This window comes from Aphelocoma coerulescens, chromosome 1, assembly GCF_041296385.1.
Source record: "Aphelocoma coerulescens isolate FSJ_1873_10779 chromosome 1, UR_Acoe_1.0, whole genome shotgun sequence".
NCBI classification, from domain to species: Eukaryota; Metazoa; Chordata; class Aves; order Passeriformes; family Corvidae; genus Aphelocoma; species Aphelocoma coerulescens.
Genome location: NC_091013.1, coordinates 37,124,431 through 37,147,350, shown reverse-complemented (window position 1 = coordinate 37,147,350; position 22,920 = coordinate 37,124,431). Strand labels below are relative to the sequence as shown.

The following is a 22,920-nucleotide window of genomic DNA, read 5'->3' as shown; positions in this document are numbered from 1 at the left end:
TTACCGCAGTATAAAATGTAAGTGATGCTAGTGAAATTGATCTTTTAGTCTACAGTGAGTTCTGAGTGCTCTTATAGAGCTCCGTTGGAATTAGGTTTTCAAATACATCTTTTGGTAAGTGGGAAGTTTTTCTGTCTATGTAAATTAGAATCTTCTGTGGCCTCTTGTAAGAACTAAAAGAATTTGTCACTATGGATTCTCACATTTCCTTCTGGTAACAGAGATGTCTTGTTAAAACCCGATTTTATTAAGTCCATCTTTGAAGAACTATGTTTCAGTCATACATAACATAATTCACAAGTTCTATATGCTATAAGGCACATTACCATTATCTGAATATCCAGATAATCTGATGCTAATGCATGTCTACCTCTGTTTCTCTGGAACTCCTCTTTTCCTGAAGGTAACTCACAACTGCAATATTCACTTGCAATCAAATTCAAAGAAGGAATTTTCAAGGGTATCACCAGCCCAGCAATTTTACTAAAATAAGTTGTTAAAAGAAGATAAATTGATGAAGGAGAGCACTCACCAGCATTCCAGTGAGGAATTCATTTAGTCAAATATCAACTGAGTGGTAGCACCTAGAAGGCCAATAAGCATAATCATGGTAAAAATATAGCTCCAGAATTATTGCCACATTTGATACCTCTATTTTGACTTCCAGGCAAAATAGCACTTGTGAAAGACATGGAAAAAGCTGAGAGTGTGATGATGCACAGATGTAAGGAACATCATGGAAAATTAGGAAGGGCAGAAAGCATGGTAATGGACTCCTGATGTTGCAGGGAGTAGTCTTTGGAAGAACAGCCTGGATATGCCATGGCTGTAAGTTCTTGGAAAAACTAAGCACTGTGATTGGATTGGTGGGAGAAGAGCGTATATTGTAAGTGGGAGTGATGGGGGAGTAACAACTGGAGGTCACAAAACAAATTCATGCAGCAGTGGTTACTGTTGATCGACAATTTATGTTAATCATTTTAATTTGATTTTAACAGTTTGTTTCAGTTTGTTGCGATAGCACATACATATTTCTTCTTTAAGCAGTGTATCTTTGTCTTCGAGGCACTGCCACGCTGCTGAAATGCCTCACAAAGTTCATAGTGCAAAAACCAATGTAGTTTAAGTGGTCCCCAAGTTTTGATGGAACAGAATCTGTAAGCATTGTGTGAGATTTCTTCTAGTATTTATAGTACATATATTACATTATATTAGTATTAGAAGTAAAAATCAGTGTGACAAAGCCATGTTTATGGAAAATAAAATACTAGATGTTTTATGGAAGTACTTTTCCAAAAATGGAAATTACACAGTTCTTATAAATCTTTACTAGGAGAGTTTATACTTAATATTTGGCATTTAAATTAATAATAACATAGAGCCAAAATAATTTTTTATTTGGTTTAGTTTTTCAATTTAGAACAGCATTGTTGAGTTAATTAATTAATAATACCATTGGTTCTTATAAATAGTGGCCCGACAACTTAACGTGATAGATCATGTCTACACTTTGGAGAAAAACAAAGTCATGTTTCTTGCTCAGGTGCATATGAATTAATGACATGAAAAGAAGGGATCTGAAAATACCAGATGCTAACAGAAACATGGAAAAATACTGGCAGTTTTTTGTTTTTTTTTTAATTCTTGCTGAAAATCCTTCTGAAAAACTGAGAAGAAATTAGGCATTTCAATGAAAGATAAAGGGCTTTGTTTTGATGCAATATCACATTTTAACTTGCATTACTTCCATTGGCTCATTTCTCTATTTGAAATAAAAGGTACCCAACTATTTCAACACTTGGGATCAAATCTATCCTTACTGTAAATAAATTAGGAAGAACTCAGCCCATTATAAATATATTTTTAAGACTAATATAAATACAAGAGTGGTTATAGATAGTAAGGTGACTATTTATAGTAATGCTTAAGTAATTTTTTTAAGGAGAAATGTTCATTTTTTAACCTAAAAATGTTTGGTTTGAAATATTTCTTTTTGGGTCTTTTTATTCCTTCTAAAAGTGTTCCATTCAACATGACAGACCTGTTAAACCCTAAATTAAATATTTGGTCCAGAATTATCCCAAAAGCTTTAGAGATGTATTATGAAGAGTGAAGGGCTTTTACATCTGGTTATTCCAGTCAACTAAGGTCTTAATTGCTCTCAGGAGGCAACTTTCTTTCCATTAACTTTAACACAAGCCCAGAATGATTAGGATCTTAACATAGGATCCTCAGTTAAGTGCCTATACTTATCTGGGATGAATCCATAATTTTAGCTTTTTAATCCTCTCTACTTGAGCTAAGAGAGGGAAGGGAGAATGAATTATGCATTTATTAGAAAAGGAAAATTGTCAGATCCACCTTCAGTCTCCCCTCTACCTGGGATATTCACCTTGGACATAATTTCCCTAGGCAAATACGAAAGATGAGAACTCAAATCTGCCATCTCATACCCGTGTTCTATCTAGAGCTGCAGTGACTCTTGTTGGCATCTGACATTCACCTTTCTCACCGCTCCTAAAAGTAGCTGAAGGATTCCTCTAGGCAATGCAATGGACAAATATCATCTGTTCTGGGTTGCAGTAGTAACTATGGCAATGGGATTTGGATGTTTTTGTTGAATGCTGAAATACCATTCTTGTTCCAATTTTTCAGTGTGCTGGCTCTTAACTAAGCTGTATGGTATCTGGGATGTAGTTCTATCAATCCTTCCTTACAAGGTTCACATTTTCCCCTATATAATTAAACATCTGCTAAAGCACTAGCAGGAGCTGAGTTATCCCATTTCAGAATTACTTTAACTTACACTGGGAAGGACGTTGTGCCAAGAAGTGTATTCCTGATGTATCTAAATCAACATGTGCCATCTCCCAGGTGCATGTGCTTAAAGATCTTTTTTTTACTAATTTCAGAGGATTAATCAAGACATATGCCTAGCAAGACAACCTTAGGATTAGGCAAGGTGACTTCAAATGTTTAAAAAAGTAATAAAAAACACCTCACTCCAGTGAAATGATGAGTGTTCAACATTTTAAAAAAATACTTTAGAAAAGTAGAGGTTGTGTTCTCATTAAAACAGTCAAAAAGAAATAGGAAACTGAACTCTCAAATTCAACTTAAGTTGTAGCTACATAAACCAGACTATTCTATGGCATGTTATGACTACTATTCAATGTCAAGGCATTCAGAAGTGCAGAAAAATTTAATAAAAGAGAGAAGTACATACCAGATAGATCAAAATTTTCCCGTGCTTTGGAATCACTTTCCTTTCAGAAAAACTTGAACACTTTTATTAATCAACATTCAGAGCACTGGACCTGCAATCAAAAGAGAACTTAGTATTCAGTATGAATAGTGTGGTTGGGCTCCTTATTAGCTTTATGAAAGTCAGTTTGATTAGCAGTATACAACTGGAAAGGAAGGCTGAATCATAGGATTATTTAGTCTTATGTTGTGTTTCCCTAAAATAAAGACATAATTTAGACTTTTGCAATCTCCTATTGCTAAGAACAATATATTTTGAAAAGTAATACAATATAAATAAAATATAAGAGAGAGAGATAAAGAAAACCAGTAATTTTTAATTTTTTTTCCTTTACTGTCAGCAAATTTAGTAATGCAAAGGAAGAGAAATAAAAAGCAACCTTTCAAATTTTGAATAAAACCAATTTGAGAATTGTGAGATAAAATTATGTGTTTCATCTCTGAGGCAGTGGTCAATTTCATGTCAAGTGACACATTCACTTTAAACATCTCCATGATTTCATGACAGGAAGCAGAAAAACACAAGGAAATTAAATTACAGGGGATTACTAATTCTTACTGAATCAAAATGAAAATTTCAAAAAAATATATCAAGGACTAGAGATAAGAAATCTAATAACAACATTTGTTATAGAAGTTATAATCAAATCCTTTTTTCTGTCTTTTCTCATTAATTAAAAAAAAAAAAAAAAAAACCAGCAAAGAAAACCAGCCAACACAGAATATCTAATAATTGCATATTATCCACTTTACATGTAATTGCTTGTTTATGCAGAGATGATGCTTTTGAAGTGGACACCACAGTGTTATTAATGGAACTTCATAGCAATCTATTAGAAAATAGGTAATGGCAAATGCTTCCATATAGCTTCCTTCCCCAAAATTTTAGCAGAGTTTGGACAGAGCAAATACAATTAATGTATGAAAGTTTGAAGCCTATAATATTTCTTTCATGCTCATAATTTTTTTTTTAATTGACTCTATACATGTAATTAAAGCCAAATAATCACCGTGGTGACAGTGCCGAATCTAACAAAGGAAAAAAGTACAAGGAAAATCATATGTGAAAGCAAATAAAAGCTTTAAAAGGCATTTTGCAGTCATTTTAAGGTGAACTTCACTCTCTATATCTACAAGGCGGAGACCAAAATAAGTTTAGTTGCTTTTCCGTTTTTAGCGTAAACAATTTTTAGAAATTAAAATAAGGTGATGAAATAGAACTCATACAAGTTATATTCATTATTATGAGAGCATTCATAGAGGATCTTTTTAAATTCACTCAAATTGATTTAAAAATTTTCATTCTGCTTTGTTATTTTTAATGGCTTTTATTTAAAACAAAGTTTTAGTTTTAATTAAACTACAATAATCCCTCAAATATCTGCCACTAATTACCCAGGAAAAGTGTTACATGGAAAAATTTCAAAGGTCAATTAGTATTTTTCACAAAAGTTCATTTTCTCTGGGGGTAAAATTAATCACAAACAACTTCTTATGTCCTCGTGTTAGTAACAAAGGAATGAGTTCAAAATATTTTCTCAAATACTCTGAATTTTTATACTAATGTTCATTTTTATTTTAATTTTTCCATATAATCATTCAATTTTTTTTTCTTTCCATTAACTGTCTAAAAAACACTACAAATGTGCAGATTTGTTAGGCTCATCAAGTCTAATTGACACAGGAATCTATTTTCTGTAAGAAAAAGTAGACAAACTACTGATTATGCTGATTGCAAAGAACCTGATCAAGAAACTGCAAGGTTGTACCTGACATGAGCAATAGGCACAGGACACCTCTTGTCTTGGTTTAAGGAAAGGTTTTAATGGGCTGCAGGCACCAAATTGTTCTGCTTGACTGAAACTGAAGAACTTCTTCCTATGCCTAGGAACAGAACTTCAGGCACCAGAAGACCTTTGAGGCAAATAAAACTCTGAAGTTACTCTTTACTGTGCACAGAATTTTGACAGTTTGCAGGATGGAGGCCTTAATTATATTTAATGAATAAGCAATAATATAACAACAGAGGAATATTAAAAGCCAAATTTTAATTGTCACTTTGCTGCATAGTTCCCCTTTATATGCCGTTATACGCTAAATTCAGAACTTTCTTGGTATAATTAAATTAGATCTGAAACTTAATGATTCTTTGCACTTTAATGTTACTGGATTTAGCCAACAAACAGGACAAACTTTCTAATTTTTTCTTGTTGTCATTTTGACTTTTGACATGAAGTGATATGTGACATATCTTAATGATACAGATCTAAAAATTTCTATCACTCTGCTATTTCTCTGCCAGTTAAATGTTGTAAGAATTCATACATTTACAGAATTATGCAGGAAAATTTATCATATTTTACTAGAATATTAATAGTCATGACATCTAGAATGGAAACGTGATGCAGAGATTTTCTCAAAAATGCATGTTATAATTTTCTTCACAATCTGTCTTGCCTCAAGAGCTATTACAATGAGATTTAATTTACCCTAATTTTACAGAATTAAACCCATGACTGAAAAAAGAGGGATTTATGCCAGGTTTTATTTCTGAAACACAGAGGACAACAATTTTTTAATGTTATTTTCAGACATGTACAAATTCAGTTGGAGTTAGAAAATATTCCTACTGATCACATTTTTAAATTCAGACCGAAGATTTTTGTATCAGCTGACTGTAGGGATAACTCTGGAATCCTTTCAGCATGTTGCCTAGTTTTTGTGCCATTATCACAAGTAGACAATAAAGTGATATTGATGCTACAGTCTCTATGGTATTATTAAAAGGGACATTGATGCATGTCGAGTTGCTCCTATTATCATTCCAGCTGTTTGTCAGTGTTATTTGTGTTTGGACAGCTGATACTCATTAATTTCCAAGCTCTAATCAGATTTTATTTGGTGTTTTCCTTCTAATGAGCAATTGGCTCACTCATCACAAAATACTCTGTGAACTGTTTGTTCTTTTAATACTAAAAATTATCTCCCTAGGTATGTGTGTGTATATAAATAAGGCATTCTAATGCTGCTTAAATTTGTAAATTTGATTTGTGTAACATTGAGATGACATGTAGTAGATAGCCAGGTTGATATGGCATGTAATATTTCCAGTGAAATCCACACTAGATGATGAGATACATGGCAATGTTCCTAGAGCTACTCCCTTTCTCTACAACCTCTTACTATAGTACCAGAATAACATTACAGCTAATAGCTTTCAATCACTGTGCCACACCTGCCAATGCACTTCTGGCTCAAAACTTTATAAGAATGTCTTAGATAACTTACTATTTTGCACTTAATTAATTTTAGTGAATTTTATAGAGAGGGCCCAAATTCAATATATATCTTAAAGGATTATGTTCTTGACATTTAATATTAAAAAAAAAAAAAAAAAACCAAACTTGAAAAAAGATATTGAAAGCTTAGAATTCCATCTAAACTGCTGTACCTGCTCCATTCTACCTTTAGTAATTTTCTGGAGACAGTAGGAATTTTTTTTTTTCATTTTTCAGGAGGGAAAACAAATAGCAGGACTAACAAAGTTTGGGTCTCCGTAGATTTGTTTTGTGGATGTTTGACATGGGTGCCTGATAAAATGTGAGATATGAGTGGAGGCCTACCAGTCTGGGAATATCTGTAGGTTTTCATTTTGTGTTTTCCTTTTCATGTATATGAATGTAAATGGGACACAAAGAACTCGTGAAGTAATCTCACTGAGAACCTTGGACATCTCTATGGTTTAATAATAACTGAGTCGAAGTGACTGGGGAGGTAAGAAGGTTCATACTTTGGTTGCTTGCAGATAACGTGGACACCTAACTTCAGTTATGGTCCGTAGCATCTCCAGCCCAACTCAGCATAGTTGCCTAAGCAGCAGCTCTTGTTCCTAAAGCAGTTGGTACAGACTAGCTCACCATCTCTTTTCTCAAAGCAAATCTCATCTGCATTGGCGTCATGCACACTGCACTCATCCAGTTCTCCAGATTCTGCGTGATGCCTTGGTGGCCCAAATCATCATCATTATAGCTAGTACTTCTTTTCAATTGTGCTAAAATTAAATCCCCATTCAGACAGTCTGAAAAAATATAGGTCTCTGTCACAGTTCACTGATTTCTTTGAGTATTGTGCTGCAGGTATGAACAACATTTCGAAATCTTGGAAGGCTGTCAATAAGGTCCGAGGTTTTCCTTTAAAAAATAAAATTCACAGACCTAAATTCTACTGAAGAAAGCTGTTTGCACTACTAAGAATACTCTTGACCTCTTTTCAGCGGAATATAGCAGAACTATGACTAACATGATACAATAAATAATGAGATCTGTGACAAAGAAGAAAGAACTATTATTGACACACACAATATACTAGAATCAGCTAGGTTATATGCCTCTTATTTTGTACACAGTAGAGATATAAAGAGAATAAGATTCTTCTCCAAAGAATATAAGATTAGAACAGCTGGGTAGAACAGACAAGTAAATGGAAGAAACTGGACAGAGTAGATAAGATTGTGAACAAACCCAACAAAAACAATAGAATAGTTAACTAGAGTCTACCTAATCCGTAAATTCTGGGGAAAAAAACAATACAAATGAAACATTTATCTGATTGAGTGATCAAGATCCTGTTCTTCAATTGAAACCTTTGGAATAAAAACACCCAACACTTGGTTCCACCCGATATATTTAATTGAAATAAAATAAAAAAATATTTCTTTTCAGATTTTAATTTTTAATTTTAATTTCTATTAAATTAAAAATAAAATAAACACCTTTAAAAAAATTTCAAGGAAAGATTGAAAATTATTCTTGACCTTTTGAAAATACTTCACCTAGACCGGAATAGGTGAACATTTACAGCCAGTGCAACACTGGGGGTTTTTTAAGTAAATAATACATATTTGGGAATAGATGAGAGGAGAAGCATCACGGAATGCACCTGCCTAACCGAGATCAAATTACCAGCATTTTTTAAAGCAGGACTGAAAAGCAGAAAGGTGATGACTTCATTGAATATTTTGTTGTTGCAGTTTTCCCAGATTAAATGTTGAACCTGGTGTGGAAACATTTATGGAGTTGAAAAGAAAGTAGGACAATTAAACTGACATAATTTGCAAATAAAAGCAGTAAAGTACTGATACAATAAAACAAAAAAAATCGAAGGTTTTGAAGATGATTACAATGATCACTGCTGTTTTGTGTTTGTTAAAGCAAAACTGCTGGAACAGGTACAGATATTTATTTAAGATAAAGATACAAGAACATTTGAGTTTGAGTGGCCTACTGAAATCAATTTATCTATTAATAGCTATAAAGAGGAAAAAATATAGGTCTCTGTCACAGTTCACTGAGTTCTTTTTCTCTGAGTATTGTGCTGCAGGTATGAACAACATTTCGAAATCTTGGAAGGCTGTCAATAAGATCCGAGGTTTTCCTTAAAAAAAATAAAATTCACAGACCTAAATTCTACTGAAGAAAGCTGTTTGCACTACTAAGAATACTCTTAGAGGTCTAAGAAGACCTCTTTTCAGCGGAATATAGCAGAACTATGACTAACATGATACAATAAATAAGGTGATATAATCAGAGGACCCAAGGAAACATTCTGAGTAAATAAATCTAGAGATTAAAATCTCAATTGTTGTTCAAATTCTCCTGTGATTTACAGACACTGTTAACTTTAGATCAGTAATTACACTATTTTTCACTCTTTTGTTAGCACCCTAAATGAAAAAAAAGTTCCAAGAAACCTAAGAGTAAATTCTTCATATTCTCCTGTTTCTGACAGGTAGCAATGAAAACTGTAAGCCTTTAAATGATGTCATTAGAAAGGTAACACAAACTGATGTACATATACTTAGAATTTTAATTTCAACCATTGCTTAATTAAAATATGACTAGTACTTGGATACAATTTCATGTTGTTTAAGACCCTGTGGTTCATATTTGTACCAACATGCTTTTTTTTTTTTTCCCCAGTAAACAACAGGTAGAAACCAAGAATCATACTGAAAGAAATTCAGCTATAAGTTGAAGGCCTAACATCACTTGGTCCTCGATACACCAATATTCCTAAGAGTGACCTTATCACGGGTCACATATGAGTACAAAATGTTTCTTCTGCAGAGCTGTTATTTTTATTAAAAAAATAAAAAAGATGTGAGATCTGTTACCCGAGTTCAACTTCCTTTGTGTGGCGTGCAAGAAAGTGCCTATCTGCCTAGGAGGCATTAGGGTGAAGCATGGGCTTAGGTAGAGCCACAAGTGGTCAAAGCAAATGCTTGAAGTAGCTCTAGAAAGAAATGTAGCACCTGTGAAATAAGAGCAGAACATAATCCCACATTTTCAGGAACTACTTCTAATGCTTCAATTTGTTTAGAGGACACAGGAAGGGAATATTCAGGATGCATTAAGAATATCCAAGACAGAAATGTGTATGGGCCAAAGTTATCCAGTCCTGCAACGTAACACATTTAAGATGTGGTTTACATTGGCTAAAGGGTGAAACCTTCAGACAGTAAAATAGTACTGAAAAGTTAAAAATTGACAGTAAATTGCAGTTCCATGGACCAGGCTTCGATGGAGGGAGCTGGATGACATATTTAATCTCATCAGACTCTACCCATAGGGTATCCTAAAGAGTCAGCACACAGATACAGAACCTCTCAAAAATAAAATGTAACAGGGAAATACACTAGTCTTTTCTTAAATCTCAGTGCAAATCTATACTGATTTTTTGTGTGCGTTCCTTTTTCATCTGGCTTTCTTTCTTCTTCTGAGGTGTGTCTTAATTATCATACAACTATGAGGTGAAGGAAGAGCACAGGTTTTTGTTCAGTAGTAGAGAAGTAAAAGCAGTTTATAGACAGATTATTTTAAAAATTAAGAGAATTCCTTTTTTGCCCTCTGTGCAAAACACAGCAAGAACCAAAACAGACATGTAATGCATATTACATTATTCACTCTGGAAAAGCCTGAAATCTCAGGTCCCTTAATCACCTATCAAACATTTGCCTTGTGATGAAGGAACATTAACAGAACTAGTATTTTAATGCCATTATATGATGACAAAGGGCCTAAAGATGAACAGAAACAGAAGAAAGTTGAAATGGTCCTTGCAAAAATGCAAATTATATAATAATATTTGATCAAATATATGCCTCAGTCTCCCCTCAAATAGATATTAGGATTTAATGCTCACCTTTTTACCTTGGAAATAAGTGACAAAAATCAGATAGTGATGGAAAGAATCAAAGTTAGAGCTTTGTAATGAAAAATTTGGCCAAAAAAATAGAACTAATAATTAAAACACAAAAAAAGTAATTTGACTGAAGAGGGAAAGCATAGATAGAGAAAAGCACAATAAGACAAAAGGAATGAGGTACAGACAAATAACCAGCAGGATTTAAATAAAGAAATGGCATTTCAAGCAAATGGAAACTTTTTATACTCTTAGCCTTTGGATAGAAGGCAGGAACAAAATGAAAGAACCATACGAATAACTCAGCAAGTAAAAGCTTTGGGATCTCTTCAGAACAGTAACTCCTCCTTAAAGTTTGACTACCTGTGAGGCTGAACCACATTAAAATACATGAAATGACACTTATCTGCTTGAAGAATGTAAATGAATATAATTACACTTGTATTTTGTATGACATTGAGAAGAAAACCAAACAAAGGGAAATATGCATAAAAGATGGAGTAAAATGAGGAAGACTGAAGGACTTTAGATTGTATGGAAGAAATAAAGTATTGCAACAAACTTCCTCCTAGACCTTTGGCTATTTCTAACGTTTGAATAGTTCCTCCATTTCAAAATAGGATTATATTTTCCTAATTATCATGTATTTAGATTTAAAAAGTAATACTGACTGCTACCTTTCCCTATGGTTTTCACAACAGGTTTCAATAAAGACCAGAAAAGTTATTTGAAGTGATTTTTCAAATCTCTAAAGAATCAAAAAATTATGAAACTTAACAAAAAATAGTTTAATACTCTTTTTTTAGTCTAACCATGTGATTAAAGAGTATTGGATTTTTTGCCACTTGATTTTTAATTTCTTTTTTTTTAATTTAAGGATTTACATGAATCTTAGTTTAAATTTCTTGTACAACATCATAGATCGTTAAACCAATCATGTAAAGTAATAGCATAAAATCATGACTTGGAATAAAGCTTTCAGCTGCCACCTAACAAAATTACCTTAGAGACTGCTGCCAAAGGAAAATAAAGTATTCAAACATAAAAAACAACAGCAAAGTATACATGAATGTGACCTTTTGTCACATAGTGCTGTAGTTTCCTTAATGATGCAGGCCCCTCTTCTAAATGGCATGTTACAAAGTCAGCAAAAAGAAATTGCAGTTAGGGACACGGCAAAGCAGGATTACCTGTTCTCTCACTAGCACTGTATAGCTGCAAATTATCTGATAATTTCATTCTTAATCAGAGAGTGACGAAAATGGCATTAAGGAATGGTGGAAAGGGGAGAAAAAAGGTATATTTACAGTTTACCTGCATTTATTCACTGTAGTACCTTAGAAAAAATGGCTGAGATGAAAATTAGTAAGGGGAAATCATCATTTAATGTAGAGCAACAATGGATTATTTTCTGGTTTTGGAGTAAAGAAGGAAAACTGGAAGTCTAGGATATGAAAAAGAAAAAACAGAGAACCAAACATTTCTTCTTTTGAAGAATGAGGGTAAGTTTTAAAAGACAAGATATGGGAAAAAAAGCTTATAAACTATTATACTGCAAATAAAAGAGATGAATAGTGTCCTTTTTTTTCCATTAAAGAATATTGAACCCATAATTTTCCTCATGATGTTATACCCACCATGACACATAGTATAAAATGAACCTTCATCATGAGCTGTCAGCAATGTTATCTTATTTTAAATTAAATAAAAGCTGTAGTAAAATATTACATTAATATATAACAAAAAAAAATAGATATTGAAAGGTTTAAAATCAAAGTTTTTCCTTACTGACGTGAAGTATTTCTGTATTGGCAATTATAAAAGCAATAGTGCATATTTTTAGATAAAGTTTCACTTAACACTCTGGTTACAACTGTAGCCAAACTATTTAGTTATATGGTATGATACAGGACAGTTACACCTGAGACTAAAACACAATCTTGGTCTTAAAGGATAGTTTAGCTCTTAAACTTATATTTAACATTGGGGTAAAAATTGCACAGAAGGAAATGCAATCAGACCCATCCCGGACACATTTTGTATCTGCTAAGGCAGTCGATGATCAGGTCCAAAATAATGACTAGAAAAAAGCATAATGCTATGGTTTACACTGTTGCTAGTAGCTCCTGGCACAACTCTTTTTTTTTTTTTTTTTTCCCCCTACTGTACTATTTAATGTGTTTTAAAACAATTCTGACCTTTCACACTGGACAATAAATTCTAAGTCACCTAAACAGCTTTTAACAGTATGTATATATTTCCAACACTTCTTTTTTAAATATGTGCTTAGAAGGTGACCATCTCCAGCTCTGAACATATTTTCATACATAGATTCCTACTTACAACACTCTTGGTGTGGAAAAGTGAAACAAAGCAGAGAATTCTTCCAAGCAGTAATAAATTTAGTTGAAGCCTATAGCTAATGCACCCCAGTCACTTATTTGTACTTCCTAAATTAGGCAAGACGATCAACGTAAAAACTTATATCAATACTTAGTAGGTATCAAAAGTGGCAGGAGACAGCAGGTGGCATTCTGAACACCAATCTAATAATAATAGAAGCACATTACATATATTGAACATCATAAAAATAATCCAAACCCCATGAATTCTGGAGATTTTTATTGTTCTGATCTTGGTTTGAGGTTTTTTTTATGAGAGATGAAACAGAACACCTACACACCTGTGATCGTTAAAAACATAATGGCACATTCTGCAAATGTTGTACTGAAAATGTACAATTATATTCTAAATATATGTCTACTACAGTTCTGTTTAGACAAGTTTGTTCATTTAATTACTTTTTTTTTTTATTGCTAAGCAATGGTCATGTATAAAATTTGAGCTGTTTACTTTTCCTTGTTTGTTAACAATATTTTATATAGCATTGCTTATCTATTCATTATAATTAGAAAGGGCTTTTTGCAATAAACAGATTATTTTCCACTCTTAAGGAAGAAGTAGTTCACCCACAATCTTTCAGTATCCTTCATTTCTGAAGTTTAAAATGTGGCTATCAGTGGCAACCACGACTTTCACGTGGTGAATAAGACATCTAATTATTGGATGACACTTCCACATTACACAGCCACACCCCAGATTTACACAACCACATCTCAGGAGCAATCATATAAAAGAAATAACACAGAAGGCCAAAACTGAATTACTGACCCTCAAACATGTATCTGGCTTCATACTTAGCCTTAGCAAATAGTACTAATAATTCGTTTTCAAGAGCTCTAAGCTCACATAATTGCTGCAAATGTTATTCTGGCTTTTCAAAATGGATGCATGAGATAGTACACATTTGCTTTAATTGGTCAGCCTGAAACTGCACACTGTTGGCTCTAAAATAAGATTCCTACCAACCTCAAAATCAACTCCAGTTCAGCCTTGTGAATGCATGCAATTTTTCTCTCCCCTTTACTTTCCTTTGCAGTGTGAAACATGAACCACAGGTACTCATTGTAGAGCACTTGGGAAGGAAAAGCTGTTTCTGGATTCACAAAATAATTGTATAAAATCCTGACAGTTTTGAAGCAAAAATATTGGCTGGAAATAGTTCATGGAACTATGTTACTCTATTTAATGTTGCTCTCCACAACTTCCTGTAATACTAGAAACATAGCAGGATATTTTAGAAACAAACTTGTAACATTGGGTAACTATCTCTTTTAGTTTTGTAAAATCAAAATGGCATCAAATTTGTATGTGGATACAATTTTAAGAAAATCAATATATGCAGTTCCACTGATTTCAAAGGCACAATATGAATTTGCTCCCGCAGAGGATTTTTTCTTATACTTTCAGGGGCTCACAATATAAATTCCCAAGAAAAGCAGTTATATTGAATTTATTCTTAGAAAAAAATATATATATTTTAAAGTTCCATAGATATTGTCCTCAGTTTTTTCGCCATTTCAGTGTAGTAAATAATCATTTCTTGGAAGTTGGATTTTCAGAGGTTTTTCTATTTTCCTTTTTTTCTTGTGTGATCAACAGGTCACTATTTCTTACATTCACACTAACTCCTGAACTGTGCAGGCTACTTGGTTTCAAGAGCCATTGAAGATACAAAGATACTTTCTCTTCTTTTCAAACCTGGAAATAGATAGGCGAAAACAAGAAAAAATATGGAAGCAATCATACCTATACTAGTCTTTAGATCATTGCATAAGAAGATGGTCTTAAAATAATCAAAAATATTTTAATTATTTTATTAGAATATGATCTTATTTTACCATTAACTGGGAAAAATGCAAAGAGAGAAAGAAAATTATCATCTCAGACTTTGGAATGTAAATTTATATTGCATTATCTACAATTAGGACAACCCAAAACTACAATAAAACCTCACTGGAATGAAGAATTGGAAAACTTCCAAAGATAATGCTTCACAATGACCAGAGCAGGTGTCAGGAGCTGATTTGGGTTACACAGTCTGCTTTGCCAGTTTTCATGACACAGATTTGAAGCAGTGGATGTATAGAATTTCTGCCAAGGCCTACATTTGATGTGGTTTGGATTTGCCCTATCTTGGAACAATGGACTGACCATAAGCACTTGAAGTGCACTAGATACATTTCTGGAGGATATCTTCCAAATATATTTCTTAGAACAAAAATCTCTCACACTCCAAGAACACTTTTCAATTTTGAGGCAAACCAGTTCAAGTCAGGAAATCTGGTAGACAGACTACAAAAAATGCAGCTCTGATCTGTAGCAAAACATTGATACAGACATGCTCAAAATCAAGTGACTTGAGTAACACCATAATACAAGTGCTGGGCAGTTATTTTCTGAATGTATATGGTATCTACACCGAAACCCTAATAATCAGAGGAGAGAACACTTGCATAGGGTGATTCCACTTTATGCCTGAACTGCCCTTTGAAGATGCAACAGTGACTATAAACTATCAAGAGAGGCAAAACCTCCTCTAGCACCTCTCTTGACCACCTGTGCTGCACATCTGAACTTAAATACTACTGCCAGCACCAGCAGTATGCAAGATAAAAAAAGCAGGGGAAGGTAGCCAATGCAAACACAGCCTCTCCTGGGGGGGAAAGAAACCTATTTTCCAGCTATGAGAGAGAATCAATTATTTGGTTTTTTCAATTACCTTTATTTCATCATCACTGAGCTTCTATCCTTTTTACCTTCTCAGCCTGTTTGGATATAACCTCTACTGAGTTTCAAAGGGACTCAGAAGTAAGTATCACCAGTATGTTCACTCCTCTGTTTTCCGTAGATATCATTTTTCACCAATATAGATATTCATGATCAAAAGACTGAGATTCACAAAAAACCCACCCAAACTTAATATAGAACAAAGAATTTCCTTGAAATACTGCACTTATTATAATCTAATAGTAACGATATTATCATATAGATTAGTAACTGTGAGAGAAGCCCAAGGCCATTAAAATTATAGCTGTCAAAATTGTGTACTGAAGTAGTAGCATATTCTCTTGACATAGAATATCTAACATGACCATAAAATGCTCAACTTTCAAAGGATTATTGTAAGTCCACCGTTTTAGATTTTTTTTTTTTTTTTTTTTAATTACACTTAAAAATTTCAAAGAATTGGTTACTCATTCCTTTAGGGTAACCAGCACTGACATTTCCCTTTAATGGCTTAGCAAAGAAAATTACCAGACATCTGCCTTTCTGTATTCCTTCTATCCTGATTATAATGAATTGCCCATCCTTCTCCCGCACGCATTTTGAGCGGAGCACTGTGATACAGTCTTGTTCACAGTGTATCATACAGATATACCCTCTTGAGGAAATCTCTGCAGTTATGTGCTTGGAGATACTGTCTCTGATCTCTAACATGTCACTACAAGTACAAAGTTAAAGATCAAAGATAAAGAACAGACTTGAACCAGTAAAAGAAGACTACCTTGAGAGGCCTGTATGGAGAGGTAGTGGCAGACCTGAGAGCTTAGAAGCAAGATCCTTATTCCCCTTGTGTCAGAAAGGGAATAAACAACAGCCAGGAGCTGTAATAATGCACTTTGGTTTTTAGGAAAACCACCTGACCAGTTAAAGATAAAACTCTGAACTCTTTTGGCTCAAGAAAGTAAACTAACCTAGAAAGCTGAACCTTTGGACACTCTACTGGATGGGACAGTCAGAGGTTCCTAGTATATGGCTGCTGTTATTTTTGCAAAGATTTTTTCTTGAAGCTAGATTGTAGGTGTTTTATCTCTTCAGTTCCTTATGCCCTTTTCAGACCAATTTAGTGAAAACATTTTTACATTATTCTAGCATCCACCCCTGCAAAATTTTATGCAAACATTTTGGTTCTTCTTCCAACTCTCCACCTATATTCTATGTATTGAGGAGAATTGATTGATGGATCTGTATTGATTTGTGAACTTTTACAGGTATTACAGTCTTAGCACACTACCTCTTTGTGCTGAATCTTTATATTCTAGCAATTTTTTTTTTATGAGTCTCAGTTGCTAGAGGGCATATTTAAATGGATTTGAACAAATACTTCCTCAACTGGTTTCACAAAGAAAGAAGTTGTCTAGTATATTTTTTACTTCAAATTTATATAACAACTCATGTACTCACAGTTTTTTCAATTTTGTGCACTTTCACAGCATATTGGATGAACAGCTCGAGAGTCCTTTATTGTCTTCACAGAGAGCATAAAAAACAGACAGCAACAGGCACGATTTCCAAATGCTTTTAACGTGCCTCAAGCCTGACCTTGAAGGAAACACCTCTAAGATAAGAGTCAATATCTCAGAAGCTTGTTTTCTGGCCTGGACATGTTCAGAGAAGATATTTTATAGGATTTATTTTTATTTTCGTTCCTGTATGAGCTTAAATTTTGCTGATGGCGACAAGAACAATTTTAGTTGTCAGCTGAGATCAGGACTGTAGCTATGCCTGTCAGTGCAGCAATTATGTTGAAAACAGTGAATTTAGTTCACGTGCTGTTACAGAAACTAAACAACAATAGAAATACAGACACTTTCAATACAAAATAAATATATGCATCATTTGCTTTAAATAAACTGAGATTTCTCTTCCAGTAGTATGTATTCATATGTATGATTGGAAGCATACAAGGAAGACTATTAAGACTATGTTAATATCTATCCATCTTAAAAATCAGAACTTTCATTTTGCATTGTAACTTGAGTCTTGTGAAAAGAGAATTTAGGAGAGATGAAAACAAAAAGAGTCTTACAGAAGTAGGAAAATAAGAAACTGTGGAAGTCAGGTTTTGAAAATGAATGATGGCATTGACATTCCATATTCTTATTTGCTGATATTCTGTTTGGACTACTGCAAGATCTTTAGGGTTTTGTTTTTTCTTTGAGGGGGGACGGTCTGGCGAGGGAAGAGCATGGGGTGGTGGTTTTATATCTCGTTTTATTTCTAATGTGAAAGAATAAAAGAAACTGTTTTAAAAAAATGTTATTACTTTCCTTTTCTTTGAATCTTTAGGTGTGCATTCAAAAGTGACTAACAGTTGCAGATGATCACATTCTTCAAAATTTTGAAATATTGTGACAATTCATTGCATTTCAGGATTTCCAAGGTGGATATCAGTACTCACTTCTCAGGTACATGACCTCTGGGTCATCTCATTTCTTCGTACTTTCCTGAGTACAGGAAAATCACACATGAAGGTATCAGAATAACATGCCAAAATTATCATTAAATAAATAACTGAATAAAGCATTTTACCCTGAAAGCATGACCACTAGTAATTTTGTTAGTTTTTCACAACTGATTTTGAGACTTCAACTCATATAAAAGTATCAGATACCCAAAATTTTGGCTTCAAATGAAATAACTTATTTTATCAATATTAAAATATTTTCTCAAAATAAAAAAATACAAATATAGTCAAAAATATATTAAATGCTAAAATGAAACTTAAAGAGATATATTTAGCAATTTTTCAATATTTTTCAATTTTAAATCCTATAAAAACCCAATATTTTTTGAAAAAAAATGATTTTTAAAATGAATATTTTACAACTAAAAATATATTGAATCACAAAATTTTTCCACTACATTTACTAGGAATGTTCTACGTCAGACTTGAGTTGTTTTGGTTTTTTTTTAAGTGGTACCTTATTATTTGTGAGAATTGAAAACACCTAAAATCATCAAAGTGACATAATATAAACACAATAAACATGTGTAATGAAACATCAGATGTTCATCCTTCTATCTGTAATAGAACAAGAAAAAAAAAATTTACTTCAGTTCTCTGAAGTGTGTTGCCAGAAATCAGATTTTCACAAATAAACCCTTTAGATCGTTGGTTAGATAGAGAAACACCCCCAATATTAATGTAATTGCAATTCAGCAAGAGTGGGAGTTTTACAGGTATTTGGTTAAAAAGAAATGAAATTAGTTCCTAGCCCCCCTCTTTTCCCCAGTGACTTTTTCCATTTCATAATTTTGTAGGCTATTGTCATACCCCAATAACTTTTATTTTGTGCACATTATTTCTGGGCTTTCCTAAGCTCTCCTCCTTTTACCAATACTTTCAAAGTAGCAGGTATTATTTATGCTAAGGATAGGGAAATATAGCAATTAAAATCACCATATCCTTGTTTCTGTCCTTGGCAAAAACAGTGAACCTGACCTTTTGCTTAGATGTCCACAGACTTTTTCAGGTTCTTCAGGGAGCCTGAGCAGTAATTGCTAGTTCTTAAAACAAGAGCTCTCATCTTCTTTGCATGTTATACCTTGCCTCTGCCAAATTAAAGCATTTGTGTGGTGCCAAAACCTTCAATATAGAAAGAGTAATAGGAGTATAAAATGTTTTGGGATTTTTTTCCGAGATAGGTGGGGTTTTTTCCCAGGGACTAAAGATTTATAATGTAGCAAGGTAACACTGGGATATTTATCTCACAATTATGAAGGTCTATATCTGAAGCATTCATTCTAGACTCTCTGTATAGCCACTACATTAATGAAAAGCTGAATTGTAAAGTCACTTAAATGCTACATTTTAAAGACAAGCACACCTATCCACGCCAATAGGATTTCTATGTTATTGTGGGGGCAGTGGGAGAATGTGGGAGAGATGTTTATGTTGGTCGGGCTATTTTTACAGATTTTTTTCTCCCTCATGTTTGCTGGATAGACTATTATAATTAATTTTCTATTTCCTGCAGGACTTAGAATTCTTAAGGGAATATTTTTCCTTTGATTATTCCACAACACATTGACATTGCTGCAGCTTACAGTGTAAGATTAGCAAGCATGCTGAGAGAAATAGGATGAAAATTCCTGGAAAGATTTGCACTATGTACAAAATTTCAGAGTCACAGAGTGAAATCTTCACTAATACATGAATGTACACACAGTTTTAATCACATCATTATAATGATGCAGCAAATGCAAAAAAAAAAAAAAAAATCTTTGATTTGCTGGGTAATTATCTTACTACATCAGTCCTGTTGTGATTAACTAAGTCAATATACTACTTTACATTTATCCTTTTGGAGTACCATTTTATTCAAAGTATAATGTACATTAAAAACCTCTCACATATTCTGTTTTTTGTCCAAGATTTTCCCTTGCAGATTGCTTTAGAATTTGCTATTTAGCATTGAAAATGTCTCAATAGCATTATTTTTAACATATTTGAGGGTATCTGATCATCTATCTAGCCTTTAGCAATCATTGCTCTGTCATTGCTAATACTCTGCATTATGTATGGAACATATGAATCAACTATAGAAAAAAAACTTGAAAAAAACCCCAGAGACATGGCAACCAAGGGCCCCATCCAGAGAAAGCGTACAAAAAACTGTTTCAAACACAGCACAAACAAAATCTATGCTTTTGTTGCATGTTTCCACTTAATCTATAATCACACCAGTAGCAATAAATGTGTGTGGGTTATTTTCTGGGTTTTGCCTGTGTTAAATTAAATATTTTAATGTTTCACAATTGATCTGGTAAAGGGTCTCCAAGTAGCTTAAGCATTATCCCCACCTTGTAGCAGTTATACAGGATTCTAACAAGGATATTTGACCATTTCCCTCATTAGGCTCTCTCAGGTCTAGATCCTAAAGATATTCAGAAATTATATTTAAAGCTTATGTCAGAAAGGAAGAGACATAAAATTTAGTTAGACAAAATAGAATTTGTCAGAGAAAGGAAGAATCGTAGAAAAAACTACAGCATGCAGCAATCAAAATATGAAAAAGGAGCCTCATGGACATTTTTTACATAGGAAAAATACTAAAAAATCATCAGGCAAATTGACAAGCTATCCTAATTACTAGAAGAATTGCTAAAAAGTAGAGGTTTTATCCACCTGACCACTTGATCAGATGAAAAGAGAATGAAATGGCACTGGGAAATAGCAAACTATTCCCTGTAACAGTTAGGCCCTACAATACGTGAGAACAAGTGCGTTCGCACTTTAAGACAACCCTAAATTCAGTCCTTTCAAAACCTAGTAAAACTGTAAAAAGTATTCTCATAAATCTTCAAGACAGCAAACTACTAGGGTTTGTCCAAATCTGCTTGAGTAGTTTAAACATCAAAGAACCAAGACTTGGAGACTAGAATTTCTTCTTGTTGCGCGTATGCTTGTATCACCATTCTGTACTCTGTATGTAAAGAGGGACAAATATCTTCTTCTTCTGAAGTGTCAAACCTAGTACGTACCTCAGCCACTTCCTTGATCTAATACTAGGCCCTTATCAGAAGCTGTTCTCCAATATCGAGGAAGCTCAGTGAAATCTTCTTCTGAGGAAAAGTGACATTAAAATGGCAAGCAGGGAAAGAAACTTTCCTAATCTGAATTACTATAAGTCTCTCAGACATCCATTTTCCTTCTCATCTTGTGAATCTGTCTTTTAGACTACAGTTCTTCTGGGATTAAAAGGGTATCCTCTAAAGCAAGCACATCTCAGTGCTAAACCCAGTCAGAAGGAATAGGTAATGCATTCAAATTAAACATTTCTGTTCCTCATAAATATTTTCTTCTATGAAAACATCCTGTGATCTTATTAGCATGTTTAGCATAGCTTCTGGTAGTGTACAAAAGAAAATTTTACATAACCCTTGACTGCTTTTGTACTGACTCTTACCTTAAGTCCTATATTTTTAATTCCATTATAGTAGATAAAAACAAATCTAATGGATAAACATGGATGATTTTTTTCCACTCAGCCAAATAATTTTAAACATCTTACTATCAGATTGAAAGAATCACCAAGAAAGAAATCCAATGCAATAAAATAAATTGGAATGCTAAAGCTGAGCACAGGTCAGCTACATTGTGGTTCGGTGCTGGTTTTATGCTAATTGCTTTTTCAAGGAGGAAGCAGAGCTCAATGTATAGCAGTACTCAAGTCAGTTCAGACCAGGTTTATGGTCTTACGAGAGGCTGATGTGGCACAGAGAGTCACAATTCACGACTGTGTTAATTGCTCGTGGAACCACACTTCATCTTTCCAGTGGTGTGAGACTGTTTCTCCACTGATGCTTACTTCATACTGTGTCTCCTCAGAGCAAAGCCTGCCAATTCACAGACTGTGCCAAACCTGAGTGCTGTTCTTTGAAAACTTTAGCCCTCTAAGAAATGAAACCAGCTAACTTAGAATGTATTACATCACTTTGATTAGAATAATTGTTGTCGTCTTCACCAAACATTGATTTGTGGCCCCAGAGGTGCAAAGTCAGAGACTCAAAGATAATTATACTCAACTGCTATTTGAAGATTTGAAGAGTTACATTAAATGAATGTAACGAATTAAATTACTGATCTCTTGAAAGAACATTAATATTGTTCAGTGAATACAGGCCAGCTTCAACTTCTCATATAAAATATCCACTTAAATATGTCTTCTGTGGAATAACACATCTGTAAAAGCAGGTGCCAGTGCTAACACAGTAATCCGAAAGAAGTTAAATAGGAAAAGTATTCATTCCCATTTTTAGACTCATTCTGAAAAACTTATTTTTTTTCCTGAGAAAAAGCACTATAATTTCCTGAGGAGACACCTTCTTTAGCAGTGACAATTCCTTAGCTATCACTTCATCTCTTTTCATCCTCTAGGTGGCCTTGAGGGTAAAATCTATCCTTCCTGAGAATTGCTGGTTTCTGTGGGTTTTTTAATTTGAACTGCTAAACCACACAGCTCGAACCTTAGATTAAGTGTATTTTGGCAGATTCCTTAATCAGATTTTGGTTAACACATATACCTTTGAATGTGACTGAAAGTGTTTTTATTCTTGCAGACTTTTGTTTGTTTGCTTGTTCACTTTAGGTTTGTTTTTTTTTTTTTTCATCACTACAATGGTAAATTTTTCAAGTGACAGCAAAATTTTTGCCTGTCTTGCACCTAGAATTAGCATATGCCACAGGATCATTAAGAACCAAATTCCTAGAGATACTGAAGCATTGCAACACTTTCCAGTCAGTATTTAACTTTTAGATGTCAGGGA

At 33.6% G+C, this 22,920-nt stretch overlaps 1 long non-coding RNA gene across 5 annotated transcripts in view; it reads right to left on the bottom strand.

The window, feature by feature from the left end:
* LOC138106606 (uncharacterized) overlaps positions 1-16,453 on the bottom strand; it is an 88,417-nt gene extending 71,964 nt beyond the window's left edge. For all 5 annotated transcript variants that reach the window (XR_011149041.1, XR_011149042.1, XR_011149040.1 and 2 more), the window contains exons 1-3: positions 16,373-16,453; positions 3,227-3,317; positions 533-584 (exon numbers count right to left, since the gene is read on the bottom strand). This is a non-coding gene — a long non-coding RNA (uncharacterized lncRNA). The remainder of the gene's footprint in view (positions 1-532; positions 585-3,226; positions 3,318-16,372) is intronic.
* Between the last annotated feature and the right edge of the window lie 6,467 nt (positions 16,454-22,920).